Genomic DNA, 17401 nt, shown 5'->3' with positions numbered 1-17401 from the left:
GCGATATAATTGAATACGCATTATTGAATATGCATTATTCTCAAGAATTACATTAATGGGCATATTTCAGTTAAGTTCAGTGGAACCAGCATTTCATTCTGAAGGTCTTAAATTTCTACTTTGTTATATTAATATTATATCAGCACCAGTTATTTTAATGATTTTTTGCTTTTTACAGTGGGCACTAAAAATATATACAGTATAAAGATTTGGATCTAATAGCAAATCAATATATGTAATTAGCACAGCCTGCAAATCTGAAAAGTCTGGAGAGCACTTTTATCACCTTTGCTTACATTTATGTAGACACTTTTGAATACAAACCTCAGTATAATTCAAAGGCCTTATGTTCAAAACACCAAATTCTACTGAAGACTAGAGAAAACAAAGGAGAAAGATATGAGTACTAATAAGTCCTAGGACACATCTTCCAAACTATCTTTTGTTTTTGTTGTTCTATGAGGCACTACATTCAATGATCTTTCAGAAGCCCCAGCTAGTACACACTTATTATTTTGCAACACAGGTGCATGTCTATACAAGATGCTTAATGCACAGTAATTGACTGTGTACTACTGTGTCATGGCAAAAATTGTGCTCTTACGTTAATATACAGCAGTATTAGTCTACTTGTCATTAACTGTCATGAAAAAAGTGTGCAATTTTGGTTATGCACAGTAAGGATGGCTACTGCACATTTATTTAGTACTTTTTTTGCAAGTTCTAAATTTAATGCATGTAGACGTGCCCAGGGCATGTATAATACCTGCACTTCATTGTCTGAGCTAGCATCAAATTAGTTTCTAGGAGCACTTTAATATGTTGCAAGGTGAAACTAATATTTATCATCATAAAAAACTCCAAACAAATTTTGAGTATGTAAGGCCTTTCTGGTTTTCAGCAAGGCTTGAAAGCTGTCAGGTAGAAACCTCCTCAATCAGAGATGTGCTTTCTGATTGCCTAGTAAAAATATGTTCAGAATTGGCTGAATTATAATCCATTAAAATCACCATTTACAGTATATGTTACAGTCCACAGAGCTTCCTAGATGCTTGCTGCTCAGAGAAAATTTGAGCATTCCATTTTCAGTAAACATGCCCAAACCCTGCTGAGCTTTCTCACTGGTGCTATCTATGCTGAGCAATGTCTCGGGTGTCTTAATGTATATTGCTAGAAAAATCATAAGACCAGTCATAGGGAGCTGGAGTTTTAGAAGGTAAGCATGCTCAACTTGATTGTGTCTCCTTTCTTCCAATTTCATCCATCCCTGTTTTGGGAAAATAAAAATTAAGATTTTTCATAAATTATTTTATTGTTTTCTAAACAAACTTTCAAATCTGGGAGTGTGGGTGGGGAGAAATGCTCTGTAAGAATTTTTATTCAGGTTACTGCTTTCATTTTATTTTACATTGAAGTTGCTGATCTGTATTTATTTGCCTGTTGCTTATGACACATATGGAACACATGGAAACAAAAGCAGCATTGCAAATGCACAGTCGTACAATCTTCTCAGGGTTATTTACTATTTTAAGCCTTATACAGAAAGCATGCGAGAGACTGCTTTTTATGGTACAGAAATAAATGATGGAAAAGACAGTGAGAGAGACGGATTAAATCTTATGATGTTCCATTTATTCGCTTTGTTCATGATGCTGTCCTTGTCATTGATGTCACACTGCTCTAATTTTCTTTGGTTGTCAAAGTAACTATCATTTTGGCCTATCCAGTCATATTAAATAAGGATGTCAAGTGAAGGAGAGCTAGAGAAAGAAAATGAGGGGAGAAAAAAATTTAAATGATTCATTCATATCAGAAAATGTATAACATAAACTTTGAGAATTAATTTACACAGTGTTTTTGAGCCTAGGTGTTTTGAATAATTTTACACTAGGTCAATAAATGGATTTCTTCCTGCATTTAATTTAGCTCTGATTTCCACTTTAAATATCCCAAGTTAACAAGAACTTAAACCAAACTTTTTCATTGTGGATATTGAAAACTGCAACTTTTAATTTAGTCAGAGGCAATTTGTATCACTTGTATTAAGCAAATACTGCATGAAAGAAAAATGAGTACAATTGCATAAATAAAAAACCGATTTTTTACTATAATGTATTTTGTACTATAATGTCATGACTTCTTAAGATGAAAGCATCTGCTCAAAATTCCTTCATGCGGTCATTTTAATCACTGTGACTCATTTGTGTGTGATTTCAGTGAGTTAAACTTCTTTCTAAACTTTTTTCAGATGCTATCTTTGATTAAAATGGGACACACTGATGTAAAATAACTATTATTTCTAAAAGACACTCCTCCCTTATAGTCAAATATTGTTAACATATACAGTAACTCATATTTTCCTTGTTACTATGCACCTTTTTCTATTTTTTTTACCTTAAAATACTTTTTTCTGTGATCAGCTTTGCATTAGGAATGATAATCCAGAAACAAATCTACATCTTTTCAAACTTAACTCAAGATACTTGATCCAAGATCTGAAATGCCTACTGAAGTCACACATAGGAGTCAATATTTGTATTAAATTTGCATATGACTGTAAAGAGAAATATGGAGCCTTTCCTTTTGCTTTGCAGACCTTATGAATCCCATTTCAAACATGGTTAGTGATCTCAAATGAAAACAAAGAAGACTAGTGTTTCAGAATTTAGGGCCCCTCTACATGTGCAGGTAAAGACATGGGAGCTAATGTGCAATCCACACAATTGCGCCTCCTGCTATGTCACACGTGCATGGCAGAAGGTGTGATTCTTGGATCCAGTATCATATCCTATCATGCCTTATTGCCAGTACAAGGGGAGTCTGGGATCATCATCCTGAGCTCCCCCTGCACCAGCAAATAGCAAGTTCCTGGAGCTGCAAGTCCCATATCTGACAGGACTTTCAGGCCTGGCTGTGCCTAGGCTGACCACCTTTTCCAAACGGGAAGGCAGGACACGTGCCCACCTGCCTCCCTCTCCCCTCCTGCCCTGCTTCCTTCTCCTGGGAAACCCATGCCACCATGGCAAGGTACCCCCTGCCCTCTCAGCAGCAGTAAGGGGCACAACTCTGTGCTGCTTCTGGGAAAGTAGGGGGCACCTCACCATGGTGCGACCAGTGCAGGGCTCCTGGAGGAGGGCAGCAAGGTTGGGAGCCCTGATCCCACATCCTTCCCCTGCCCCATGCACAAATCTGGGTGGACATCCATGCCCTCCTCCCCAGAAGTACGTGCAGTGGCAGGGATCTGTAGCCCCACCCCTCCACCTGGATGAACCACCCGTGGGTCCATCCTGCTCCCTGGCTAGTTGTGGCCACACATTCTTGCCCTGGACCCCATGTGCCACCCCAGCTGGGCAGCAGCCCTAGCCCTATCTGCCATCCTTGCCCCATTCTCTCCCTCACTATGGGGTCTCAGTCTATTCACACTCCCTCTGCCCCCCTTACCTGTGGGAGCATCTCTCTACTGCTGCCTGGGGCTGTATTGCTGGCCATGTGTATGTGTGCACACACACATGCATGTGGTGCCCTCTGTGTCCTGCCTTCCCAGGCCCAAGCAGCCCCTTGTAGGCTGTAACTCTTCCAATCTACAAGGAAAAACACATTTTTGCAGTTTTCCGTGGTGAATGGAAAACCTGGATTCCCTGCACTATACTGGGAATCTGAGACAAATGCTATCCAAGAGTCATTCAGCCCAAGACCAGGACTTCCTTTTTTAAATTTCCTGCCCAACTAGGGATGGGTAGTCACCCTGTCTGTGCCCTACGTTTCCCCGATGTGGGGTGTAGCCAGAGCTGAGAGTCCTATCAGCTGTAGGACTATTAGCCCTGGCAGCTGCAGGGCAGCCCTGTGCTTGGGAGATCGCAGCACCTGCAGTCTACCAGCCACAGGTGCACAGGCTACATGTGAAAATTAAGGCTGGATAGAAACCAGCTATAAAATTATTACCTATTTTGAGCAATAATTTTATAGGTGATTGGAACTTTTTAAGGGGCCCTGGTTAATTTGCACATGCAGCCAGTTTAAAATAATTCTGCAATAATAGATATAAAGTGTAGAGTGGCCTTAGAAAGCATAAAACACTTTCTGCAAATGTGATCTATTTAAAGATGTCACAGCTTGAACACCCAAAACATTGAGGTAACTCAACAATTTTGATTAGTGCAATATTTATTAAAATGTTCAGTAGTATATGTCAGCAAATGCTGCTGTGAATCCAGCTGTCTCCACAGGCCTGGATCTCCTGGGTCTGGCTCTCTTCTACTACAAAAGATGTACCATCTTTCTGCGGACTTGAAAGAATTTAAATATCTCTAAAACATTTAATCAAAAAATAGATTCACAGGGGGCAACCTGTGACAGAAAGTTATGTGAAGACCCAGAACATGTGTTTCTACAACATGTCAAACTTCTTTTTTACAACTTCATGTATATTCAAGTTTTCACGATAACCCAGAGTAACAGCTGGCGTCAAAGCATTATTCACACTTGTACCGCAGTATTACAATAGCTATATGAATGCTGTCATGTAAGGAATGTGAATTGTGGATGAAGGAGGTTAGCAGGTGAGTTGGGAAATGGCTGCAAAAGCTGAATCATTTTCCTGCTCCAAGTTGCCTTTGGAATACTGTGAAACACTTTTGAGTTTTTTTAACATGACCTGGTCAGTATGAATTCCTTGCTCTACATCTTGATGGTTTGGAGCATGCAGCAGCACCTTTTCCACAGGGACTGAAAGGGTCTGAGTTGCAGAGTGGAGGCCCTGATCCCAGGAGAAGTAGGGATTTTGTAATGCTCTCTTTTGTTCTGTGATGGTATAGTGTCTAGCATAGAGGTATCCTTGGCCATGACTGTGGCTCCCTAGAGGCTACCACAAAATAAGTAAGTTCTTTATTGGTAGAGTAACTGCTTCTGAAGGGAAGAATTCCAGGAAAAAAAACTAACAGGGGTATGTTGCTTACGATGCCCTGCCCTTCTGTGGGAATAGCCTATACTCTAGCCATGTATCTCAGGGTTTTTCTTAAAAACTCCCCTCACAAATACTGAAATGAATCTACAAAATATTTCACTTTCCAAGAAACTGGTGATAAACCACTCATTCTAAGTGAGCATTTCAAGCTGAGCTTTGCTGACATATGGACATCTATAAAATAATGTGTAGTGCCTGTGCATAAAAAGCACTCAGTATTAAGCACTTGCAATAATCAATTATTTAGCAACTTATCATGTTTACTGTCTGCTGACTGAAGGGTCTCTACATCAACAGCGAGATCTTCACAACTGAATCTTCTGTTTTAATGTTCCATTTATAAAGTTTCTGTAGAGCTGATAAAGAAAAAGAAGAGAGAGTGCCATCTTTTGTCTTATTCACAGCAAGTGAAAACCATTCTTTTTATAACTTTCACCATCTGTGTGCCTTCTTGGACTACAAAGTATGCAGACATCCAAAACAGAGAGATTTTTGTCATTAAGAACAATGAGCATCTTTCCATTGACTTCAGTGGGCTTTTGATCTGGACTTTTAAAGCAGCATTAATCTTTCCATCTTGAAGGCTGTAGCTAGCTTCAAATTATACACACCCGTTTCAGGTACACCTCCTCAAAAGGAAAGGTATATCTTTGAAATATTACAGCCCTTATTCCATCCCCAGGGAATATTGTTTTTGAAAGAAGAAAATCAAGAAAAAGAAAGAGTTCTTCAGTTTTAGCACTTATAAGATTATGTTGAGATTTGGAAAATGTGTAAATCCCTTCTTTTTTAGGAAGGGAGGTCATATCTTCAAACACTGCAAATGTGGTATTTTTTTGGTCTTATTGAGGGCAATGTTGCTTATTAGTGCTTTTGGAAAGCGCTTGTGGGATTAGTGAGGAAACAACAAAAATATATAGAGTTTATGCTAGTGATTAGAATACCTCCTGGTAATGTAGACAGGAAGTCTTAATTAGATGTTTATTAGACCAGAAACATAAAGAAGCAGCAGTGGAAATCTGAGGAAGCACTCTTGAGACAAAGATGAATCCTTTCTTTCTACTCTGCCCCATTCTCACATCATCTGGTGAAGTGAGCTCCAGCTCAAGAAAGCTTGCTATACCGGGTGTTCATAATGTCCTTGTACAACTTTAAACTTTAATAACTTTGGATATACACATGATAGAAGCAAACTGTAAGCTATGCATAGGGTAAGGATCGCAAATGCAATTCATGAAATCACTCAGCCACAACTGGAAAATGTTCTATATGAGTTGAAAAATTGGATTGAACGACGTATCGTGAAAGATGGCAGTTACGTTGAAGTCTAGAAATTTGAGCTATATTGGGTTAAAACTTGTTTATGCTTTCAATTGCCATTTACAGTTTGCTTCTCTCATGTGTACATCCAAAGTTCTTAAAGTTTAAAGTTGCATAAGGACTTTATAAACACCTTGTATGTATATTTCCTAGTTTCATAGTTGTTAGGGGCTGGAAGGAACCTTACAGGTCATGGGGTCCAGCTCCCCTGCAGTTGGGCAGGAAAGAGTGCTGGGATCAGATGACCCCAGCACGATGGGCATCAAGACACTTTTTGAAGATCACCAGGGTGGATGACTGTATCACCTCTGTGGGGAGCCTGTTCCAAATCCTCAGCACTTGATTTGAAATAAGTTTTTCCTTATATGCCTAGCCTGAAGTGATTTTCAATCAGTTTGTACCCATTATTTCTTGTCCTCTGGGAGGGGGTGGGGAGGGAGCATGGTGAATAGATGCTCCCCCACTCTAAAAACCTACCTTGCTTTTTCCAAAAAAACCTTCCAGCCTGAGGCTCCAGGGCAAGAAACAATGAAACCTGGTAAATTGGCCATTTTGCTTGCACAGGCCAATGGAGTTTGTTCTTTCACTAGATGAAAGAGCCAATACTTTATTTGCTATTTTGATCTGTCTTTGGGGCTCATCAGAAGAAAGAACTTGAACTGGTTCTTTGTAACTTATGCTAAGGTAGAGGGATACTTCAAAGAAAATGGTGTGTAAAACAAAGTAAACTTATATGTTGGTGGGCAGGTAGAGATCTTTTGTTCCTTTTCTCCCTTTCAGTTACCAATGGCTCAGGGTAGGCTTGTTCAGAGCTGCTTTTATATGTAGATGAATACTTGAAATTATTTTTAAAGGTGCCTTGAACAGGGGAAATAAGGAAGTAGTAAGTCCTTTTTTTGCTCCTATGTGATGTATGAGGGACACCTGAAAGGTTGTCTCTTTAATCCAAAGATGTTCTCCTGCTTCTTTTTCACATTAGATATTCAAGTCTTATTTGACCTAGAACTGTTAATAGTTACTGGAGAACAAGTTAAATGATGACATGAAAGAATAAAAAGTAGAACAAAGTAAAAAAAACCCGATAGAGTGAAGGGATTTGAGTCAACTTTTGGCTTTGGTTTGTTTTATTTTTCTAATATTAAATGAATAGTGACTATTCTAGAGAGAAGTTGTCTAAAAGTATGATGCAGAGATCTTCCAACAAAACAGATGAAACCTAAACTAGACACTTCTAAGGTAAAAATACCACCCCCCCAAAAAAAACCCAACAACAAAACAAACCACCACATCAAAAGAAGCTCAGTCTCTAAGCTTTAATTCAGGCAAACTGATAGGTTGACAGAAACCTTATTGAGATATGGTAGTAGTGAAAATTCTGTATTACATATCAACAAATAAATATTTATTGCCACTATATCTATATAGATAAATGCAGTAGCACTACATAAATATAGTACTATTTTAAAAATACGCTGCTGGAAAACATTAAATTCAAGTTGATAATTTAGAAGCTATTGTATTTTTAGAGATTTTTCTTCCTACATTTATTCACTAATCCTTCGTGTTCAAATTCTATTAAGCAAGGAGGTTCATTTCAGCAGAATTCCACTGAAATTAAGAGTTATCATGAAATGAAGTCAACTCTGAATCTGCATAAAGAAACAAGGAAGAGTTTAACTCTTGTATGTGGACCTCCTTGCTAGATACACTGTGAAAGCATTTACATTGATCTGCAGAAAAAGTGACTTTGTTGAAACAATGAATACAAAATAATATGGGGGCCTCTCACAAGTAAACACCATGAGCACTGAGGTGATGATTGTATGACACCAACTTCACTGGGCCAGCCATGTCATCTGGATGTCTGATTCCAGACTCCTTAAGCAAGTTTTATTCTCCCAGCTCAGTCAAGGTGTGCATTCAAGCAGAGGGCATAGAAAGTACTTCAAGAACATCCTCAAGGAAAACTTGAAAAAATGTAACATTGACATCATCAACTCGTGGGACACTGTTGGTTAGGACGCCCCGAATGGAGGAAGTGTCTGCTGCAAGGATCTAAGCACTTGGAAACCTTATGATGACAACAAGAGTTGGAAAAGTGGGAATGCCAGAAACAGCGTGTCATGGACTGAATCAAGAATCCAGAGTCACCTGCCCTGCACGGAAACACATGCCCACATTGCATCAGAGTCTGTCAATCCCGGATCAGCCTTGTCAGCCATCTTAAGACCCACAAATAAAGCAATAATGGAAGACTATCGTCCTCAACTGCAAGAGATTGCCAGTGATGGCGAAACATTTTCTAAACTTGCCAACTGGTCTCTCTTTCTGGGATACACAAAGCCAGGGCTTCACATAAATAGTAGAATTCTGTAAATATAGTTATTCCAATGTAGCTTTCCTGACTAAGATAACCAGCTCAATTCTGATAGTTAAAACTCCTTTGCTGTTAGTTGAATTCTTAGTCTCAGGTTGAAAATAAATATAATTAATGGTCAACTGTTCTTTCTGTTTCTGAAATCCTTCCACAGAGAGTATGATTTGTGACACTTTTAGTGACTACATACTTAATTGATTGTAAGAGTCAAGGTTAACATACTGTCTGATAGAATGATGATGGGTTTATTGCTATACGGAAATGTTTCCCTGACTATTTTTTAAACATGGAAATAGGATAAAAGTGGAAAGATCTCTCTTGGAACTGACTATAATTTCAAGGCATATCAATTTAACTTTCAGTTCTCTTCCAGGGGATTACAGTTTTAAATGATTAGTGGTACACTAATCATTGGAAATCTGCCCTCATTGCAAACTCACAAACCCTATATGCAATTAAAGATCATTTGGCATGACCGTTTTTTTGTTCATTTGTTTTGTTTTTGTTTTAAGGGGGAGTCCTGAATTGAGCTTTCATGAAGACTGCATATTTGGGTCCCCCGCTTAAATAAAGCAGCTTTATGAGTTCTGATTGCACAGATGAAGCTAAGAAAAAACACCCAGTACCCAGTCAATGACAGATAAACAACTAGAGAACTGGGGGGGTGGGTAGTGGGGGGGAGTTATTTTCCTCCTCCCTAAATATGGCCCAAATAGACTAGGCCATATTCTTGGCTTATACTTACAAACATATTTTCTTCATTGGTCAGTGCAAGTAGTTTTTAGATTCCCTCAGGAAGCAAATGTGAATGTGAAACACTTACTGTTTGTCTTTCCTTTAGCCCTTGCAGATCCTTCCTGAAGTGACCCCTGTACAAGAATAAATCCAGATATTCTGTGACAGAATAACAAAAAAGCTATTCTATTTCCATGGCAACATCAATTCACATTCTGCAGGTACAGCAGCTGCCAGTTAGTCCACTGGCTAAATGAAGGTTCCTGAAGGCTCTTTATACTGTAGCACTTGGCCAAAAATAACTTGGCATGCCACAGTTTCCCACAAACCCACAGAGAGATGAGGATTAAACTGACTGGCAAGCAGACTGTCAACTTGCTTAGTATCTTTATACTAAAAGGAAGGAAACAGTTGCTATAAACCTGTGAGAGGGAAAACTATTTATGGTTTGCATGTTGTTTTCATGGCCTAAAAGGTAAAATATTTATGCTGTTGAAAGGAATATAAAATATGTTCCATCTACCTCACCCCAAAGGCACCAGATAATTTGTTTTCCAGCAGAACTATTATAATTACATATATTCTGAATTAGAATTAATTAGCATTTTTTAAAGTAACAAAGATAAAACTAAGCCATTATTTTAAATTAATTGTAAAAGAAGTAAATCAGTTTTCTTAGTCAGCCTTGGTCTTTTTTTAATAATTTTTTTGAGGCAGCATAAAACGATTACTTCCATAATTCTTTTAACATTGAAGCCCAGTTTATAATTTGATATTAACCCGCGATATTAAAATTTGCATCGGTGCTACCTGTTCTTGGCTAATGAAGTACTCATGTGAGTACTTTAAATTTTTTTTCAATATGAGGTAGGAGGATGCAGCTTTCTTTTGACACCCCTTTTTTTTTACCAAGTGCATTTGCATTTTTATACCTGGAATTATGTCTCTTTAACTTAAGTTAGAAGTGGAATAGATGCTCTAGATTGTACCTTTTGGAAACTGTGCTTATGGGCCATCCAGAGCAACTAGGTAAGCACTTAGTTTACAAGCAGATTTGGGAAAGTTATTACAGTGTCATGGAAATTAGTTTTAGCTGGAGAGAACTGATACCACATTATTTTCTGGTGAGACAGAAATAATAAGAAATTTCAAAGCAATTAAATTATTTTCAATCTTGGGAAATGTTTGAGTAAGTAAGCATTTTGCTTCTATGGAAAGAAAGTTTTGGTGAAAGATGAAATAACTGTGCCCAGCGTATTATACTTTTATTTTTCTCACTGGTTTGAATGTGGCCACAGTTAGCAACGGTCACTGCAGTCTAATGATTTTGTGGTTTCCGTTTACTCCAAGTTTCTACATTACAGTGAGCTCCTATCAGTGCCCCTGACAGCCATGCCAGGAACTGAATGGGCATGGAGCTTGAACTTGTCCATTGAGGTGGTACTTCCCAGATAACGTTGAAAGAAATAAAATGGACTGTGGGTGGTGTAGAAATATTGTGGAAATCTGCCACTCTTGTGGAGAAAATAGATTTCAGGCAGAACTGTTATCAGCCCAGTGATTCTTACCACTTCAGCTTGGAGTTTGCTAATACAATTTTGGGTATATGATTATTGCTACAATTTTTAGGCAGCTGACTACTTTGTCATGGATGCAGTCAGGTAGTTGGAAGTCAAAAATCAAATATTTGTATCCCCAAATTGTTACATCCACAGAATTAAAAGTTTGCTAAAATAGTAAAAATTATTTATTTATCTCCACTTAATAAGCAGTACAACATTCTGTAAGAATAATAGAAATAAAAAACAAATTGGAGCTTGTTGCTGTTATGACACAATAGATTACATCACTTAAAACTGTATTTGGCCTTTTATTGAATACATCCTAATTTTTCTGTAAGTAATAATAGTTATTATAACTTCACTTTTATCTCTTATTGAGTTAATTGTTCTATTTTTAAACAAATTTCTGTAACACAGCCTTAAGAGGGAAATCCATCTTGATATTTTCAAATAGTAAACAGAGGTGTAGTTTGCTTATATATCATCTAAACTTAATTGCAGATTCTCCAGGGAGTCTCATGTACTGGAAAACTTTCCAGTTAATATCTTTCTTTGGGAGTATTGCTGTCTGAAACTTATAGTCCAGGCACATGAATATTAGCCTGTTTTAACAGGATAACTTCAATCAAAAATGGCTATTTTCCTGAGTTACTCATTAATATATTATTTTGCAGAGAACATATTTTTTATACCTTTATGTGAACATGAGCTGCATGAGATGTGTTTTAAACATTCAGTAGGTCTTCTAGTCTGACACCTAGTGGGCAATCAAAATAGGTAGTTTGGAGTATCATTCATATTAGACAAGGATGATTAGTTTTTATCAAATGTAAAAATACAGCACATGAAAACAGTATATGTAGATGGCAATATGCTTTATTTCTATGAGCTATAATGAAAAACCCTTGTGCTATTTGAAAGAACTGTCAGGTATTTTCTATCTTGCTCACACTGGCATACTATTAGGACATTAAAATGCACATCTGTGCAGTTTGGTTGGTTTTTATGATATCTCTAAATACAGGAGAAAGTTGGATGAAGCATATCACATTTTAGTCCCGTATTGTTATCAGTGACAGGAATAAGAGCAGAAGAATAGCAGGAGTCACCACCTGACCTGATTTTCTTCAACAATTGAATGATGCTCTGCTTCCCAGGTCACGTTTTGTAAAAACACCCTTTTTAAGGAAGTGTTGAAAATATATGCCTTAAGTAAATGTGATTTGGGATTTATCAGTGCACATATTGATCATATCATATATGGCCAGCAATAGCATAGCATTTGGAGCACCTCACAATCTTTGATGCATTTATCCTCCTATCATTCTTAAGAAGTTGAAAAGAGCTACCATTCCCAATTTACAGGTGAAGAACTGAGGTACAGACAGAAAAGTTACATCGAAAATCTATAGCAAAGCAAGGTCTCAGGATGGCACCCTAACTATTGGACCTTCCTATCTAGGTCTACTCCATTTTTCCACCTAGGAAATGAAGAACTTTAGAAGCACTTCAGCCTGCCCAGTCACAGCCAGTGAGTTCTGCTTCTGAAAAGGGCAGACAAATATTTACATAAGGTTGGAAAAATTGTTAAATTCAGCAGAAGCAGCAATTGTTGTTCTTATGCCAATATCTAAGGGCACGTCCTGATGAGCGTGCATGTGCGATTTGTGGCACCTCAAAGTAGTTTGAGGTGTCAGAAACCATATGTGGCACACATGCATCCATTTGCCATACTGCTAATTTGTAGCACGGCAGGTTTTGGGTTTTTTGACACTAGGAGATCCTGGTGTCAAAAAAAATACTGCTGAAAAAAGCAGCATGGCACGTGCAACAGCAGAATGCTGCCAGAAAGGGAGCCTGGTCAGAAAGGCTGCTGACCAGGCTCTGAGCAGCCAGCTTGGCACTGCTGATGCACCAGGAGGCCCCCACAACTCCAGGTAAGGCTGCTGGGGCAACAGGTGTTAGCCCCAGCCACCCCTACCTCACACGAATGACTTTGCTGTATGCCAGAGTGCACATGCAGAGTTATGCCTGGAGACAAATAGCAGCAGCACCAATATGGGGTAAACGAGCAGGAAGCAAACATGGGAAATGATCACCCCTACATGTGCACGCTCATTAAGATGTGCCCTAGGAGTCTCATTCAAGGATCAGAACCTGATTATGCTTTGCCTTGTCCAGACAAGTTTAAAGATAAGATAACCTCAACAAAACTCAAAATCTGAGGGTGCCTGTACACAAGCACAGAAGCCACTCTGATGTGTTGTAATTACAACATGTTGGAGCAGACTTGATTAATCGAGTCTTCTGGAGTGTGGTAATTACTTCGCTCCAGCGGCCTCCTGCATCTTGTGTATCAGCGTCCCCACACTTCAAAATGGTGACGGGGTGCTTGAACGAAAGCTCGTTGAACGAGGCTTAGTGCGAACATCCTTGTCACTGTTTTTAAGTGTGGGAATGCTGATACATGAAACTCTGTGGCACTTTAATTAGATCAGCTCTGGGAGCCACTCTCATTAAAATGCCACCCCCACCTTCCCCCACACCCGTGGAGCATGTGGAAAAGTGCCCTAAGTGTAAGAGAGTACATTACACGTGGCTTGAGAAGAGGAGGTAGTGACAGAACAAACAATGTAGCATGAAAGCAAAGCCTCAGCTCACCACAAAGGTTAGTTTTAAGCAGGGATTAAAAAGGGATTAAGGCAGTAGCTTCATGAACTTTTGATGGGAACATTTTTTCATGTCTGGAAGGCTGCAAAGAACACATGAAGGTGCATGGGAAGGAACCCAAGAAATGACTGAGGGTGATTGGCAGCCCAAGGTTGAGGGTAGGTAGCTCAATAAATTAGTAGAACTGATAAAGCAGGGTGTTTGCAAGCACAAAGCAGATTCTTGTATTCAGTGTGGAGAATGCAGAGCCGCTGGAGGGAGACAAAGGTGGCTGTGATGAGCTTGTAGCTAAGGGCAGAAACAGACATTGCCTTTCCTTGCCTTTGTGCTCCCGTAGGAAAAAATATGGCTAAGAGCCAGGCTGCTGACTGCAACAGCAGGGTTTTGAACACAATGGAAAGGAGACAAGTCATTTCCAAAACAACATAAACCCCATGTGCGCTGCTGGGAATTAGTCATTTTCTTATTTAATAATTGTCTGAGGAGTTCAAAACAGTCCTTAGATGCAGCCAAGAAAGCATGCAAAGAAATATTTCGCTTGCATCCTCTGAAGTCAATAATATGAATACTATTCAATTTGGGCATGGCTTCTTATTCCTTTCCCTTGGCATTCATAGATTTCATAGACATTAGGGCTGCAAGGGACCTCGGAAGATCATCAAGTCCAGCCCCCCACCCAAAGGGCAGGAAGTCAGCTGGGGTCATAGGATCCCAGCAAGATAAGCATCCAATTTACTCTTGAAGGTGTTCACTGTAGGTGCTTGAACCACCTCCAATGGCAGGCTCTTCCAGACCTTGGGGGCTCAGACAGTAAAGAAATTCTTCCTTATGTCCAGCCTGAAATGGTCTCGCAGTAGTTTATAACCGTTCAGTGTTACTTTGTTGTGAAACAGTAGTGTTTGTAGTGTTTTAGTTTAAAGGGGAGTTGGAAATCCTTACATTTATCCTATAGCCATTTTAAAATCGCATTTCTAACCCCCCACCCCACCCCACCCCACCCCACCCCAGCAAATGGAATTGATTAGCAATATCTAAAATGTATGGCATCTTTTGTTGAAGCCTCTCAGTTTATATAGTTGCCTGTGGGCCATCATCAAATATTCGGAGTACAGTCATGATTAAAGGCCAAAAGTGTCTGTCCCATGCTTGCTGTAAGGGAAACAAATGAAAAAGAAAGCTAACAGAAAGGGTAGTAAAAAGCATAGGATGAAAAACAGCAGTGGCTGCAGATCATCTGACATACTCTCTTCTTTTATAAACCTCTCTGCACTTGATAGCATGGTGAGTCTTCCAAAGAAAGGGAAGCAGAGACTGTTTAGCATGGATATGAATGGGTCAGGTAAAGGAACATGTCAGTCTGAGTTTGCTTCCCTAGAAATCTGGTGGATATCTGGGTGGGATTTGGTCCTGTTCCTTGTGGTCAGACGAGAAAGATCCCTAGGGGGAAAAGCTAGAAATTGGCTGTGAGTGACTGACCCAGTTTTTCCTTCAGCACGGCATGACTTAAAGGCTGTATCTTTACCCTCCCTGTCCAAGGCTACAAATCTCTTTGTCTTTGAGTGTTAATGTCTCTCTAATTTTCTGTGATCCTCACATTGCAACTCTTTCGAACATGTATTCTCTCCCTGGATTTTTTTCAGGATAGCCCCAAAACAGTATTATTCAAAAACCTATTTAAAGTAATTTAAAATAGCTTGGAGGAATGCATGAATTAGAAATCAGAGTCAAATGATGGGGTACATTTAGAAATAAATATATGAAAATGTGATTTTATGCCCGGATAGTTAAAAAAGCAAAGCTGCAGAAGGCTCAAGACAGAAAGGGAACCCCAGATGTAATATGGATTCTCCTAAACAGGCTCAATGTTTTTTAGTTCTTTTTGTTTACAAAAGAAAATATTTAGAAAATATTTAGGACCTTGTATATTAATCAAATTCCTTCTTCAGAAATTTCCTGCTATTCCTATTTATACAATTTCCCTTCTGCTGCTACTAGAACAGGGCCCCTAATGTCCTGTGATATACCTAGTTGCACATAAGAAAGTTAAGAAAGGTAGTTTAAGCCTCTACGGAAACCCAAGAAAATATTCTACATCCCCCAAGAATTCACTTGAATATTTGAATGTGATATTGGCATATTCTTCCAAAGTGAAATGAAAGTTATTGTTAGAACTAACTGAGCTGTTGTAGAACTTGTTCTGAATATTAGTCAGTTTTGAGAGTGCCACATTTCTCAGTTCTGGTCTATTAAAATTCCAACAGCCTGATTGTTTTTGACATCATGTTCTCACCAAAACAATTAAAAACACAAGTTAAATGTAGAAAGAAGGCCATATGGAAGATAAATATAGTGCCTTGGACTGCAACATTCAATCTTATGAGAAAAGTCTATGTGTTGAAAAAAAATTACAGGAATATATTGGTTTTACAGAAGTAAAACCTTTTAAAATTAATTTAATGCTTTGCTTCTGGTTAACACATTTTACGAGTATAGTTTTATTATTGTATTTGAATGTAATTGTATACTTTTGTGGAAGAAATGTTAAGCAGATTCTTTCCCTATACCATTTTATTAGGGAAAGATAAGCAATGGTTCTTGTTTTTTAAGTCTGCCAAGTATAGGCCAAGATCAATACATCATATAAGTTCATGATTAACTGTAGTCTCCATGCTTTTGCAATGTAGTGAAGTTGTGGATTACCTGGAGAAGTTATGGATTCCCCATGCTTGGAAACTTTCAAAAGCACATTAGAGAGACACTTAGCTGAGATGGTTTAATCAGAGATGATCCTGCCTTGAGCAGGGGGATGGACTAGATGACTTTGGGAGGTCCCTTCTAAGCCTATGTGTACTGAACTTTAAACCAACAAACTGGGCATGTCTACACAAGACACTGACTGTACAGGAGCCTGATAGTACTGCACAGTAGCATCGTGTGGCAAAAACTGTAATGTGATGCTACTGCTCAGTAGTCAGAGATATGCGTTTTCCAAAAATTTTTGAACTGGAAAATTTTCCAATGCTTAAATAGAGCATGATCTGGTTAGTTCATTTGATGTATATTTAATAAACAAAAATAAAAAGTACCCCATGTTAATTTTATGTCCCAATAGCCACAAGTATTTGAACTGAAATATTTGATTAGGAAAAAAATTAAATACACTTAATGTGGTTTAAATGTTATATTCAAACAAATTCAAAGCTTATGTGGAAAGAAGTAGGCTTTTCTCAGATGATGTTGTTCAACCACTTCATTGTATTAGCTTTCTGTATATGGCTTGTACTCTTTCAGGACAGTTTCTACATGTTATTAAATGTTTGTTCATTCTTGTTGCATTGTTAGCATACTCCTGCCCACAATATTTACATCTACCAATTTTCTTCATTCAGTGGCTTGAACTTCACATACACTAGGGTTTTTTTCCTGATTAGGCATTATTATGACTACTTCAAACCAAAAGCACTTAAAAAACTAACAGAACTTATGCAAACACTTCCAATTTCCCCGACTCAAGAAAAGAAACAAAACACTGCTCTGTTTGTTTGCTGAACTGAAAGTGAAACAAAAATTAATCACAGTTTTAGTTTTGCTTTCACTTGCAGTCTTAGATGAAATAAGAATTTTAGCTTTGGTTTTGTTTTGACCTGCACAGTCAGTTAAGTGAATTCATAACTTGGTTTTTGGTTTGGATTATTATGTGAGTGTATTTACCCTTCTGTTTACAAATCTATAAAACCTACAGGTATTTTCTCACATACTTCCTAGGGATAATCA

At 38.4% G+C, this 17401-nt stretch overlaps 1 protein-coding gene and 1 long non-coding RNA gene across 2 annotated transcripts in view; one reads left to right on the top strand and one right to left on the bottom strand.

Annotated features, from left to right (window-relative positions):
* DSCAM (DS cell adhesion molecule) overlaps positions 1-17401 on the top strand; it is a 628177-nt gene that overhangs the window by 177979 nt on the left and 432797 nt on the right. The window lies entirely within an intron of this gene.
* On the bottom strand, positions 1391-9608 carry LOC149874392 (uncharacterized). The gene is made up of 3 exons (XR_016439932.1): positions 9484-9608; positions 3442-3581; positions 1391-1760 (listed from the first exon to the last, which is right to left on the bottom strand). It is a non-coding gene; the product is annotated as an uncharacterized LOC149874392 (long non-coding RNA).

The sequence above is a fragment of the Crocodylus siamensis genome, chromosome 1 (assembly GCF_052110815.1).
Source record: "Crocodylus siamensis isolate JL-2025a chromosome 1, ASM5211081v1, whole genome shotgun sequence".
NCBI lineage: Eukaryota > Metazoa > Chordata > Crocodylia > Crocodylidae > Crocodylus > Crocodylus siamensis.
The sequence above is the reverse complement of the archived record's forward strand: the minus strand, read 5'-3'. Positions and strand labels throughout refer to the sequence as shown.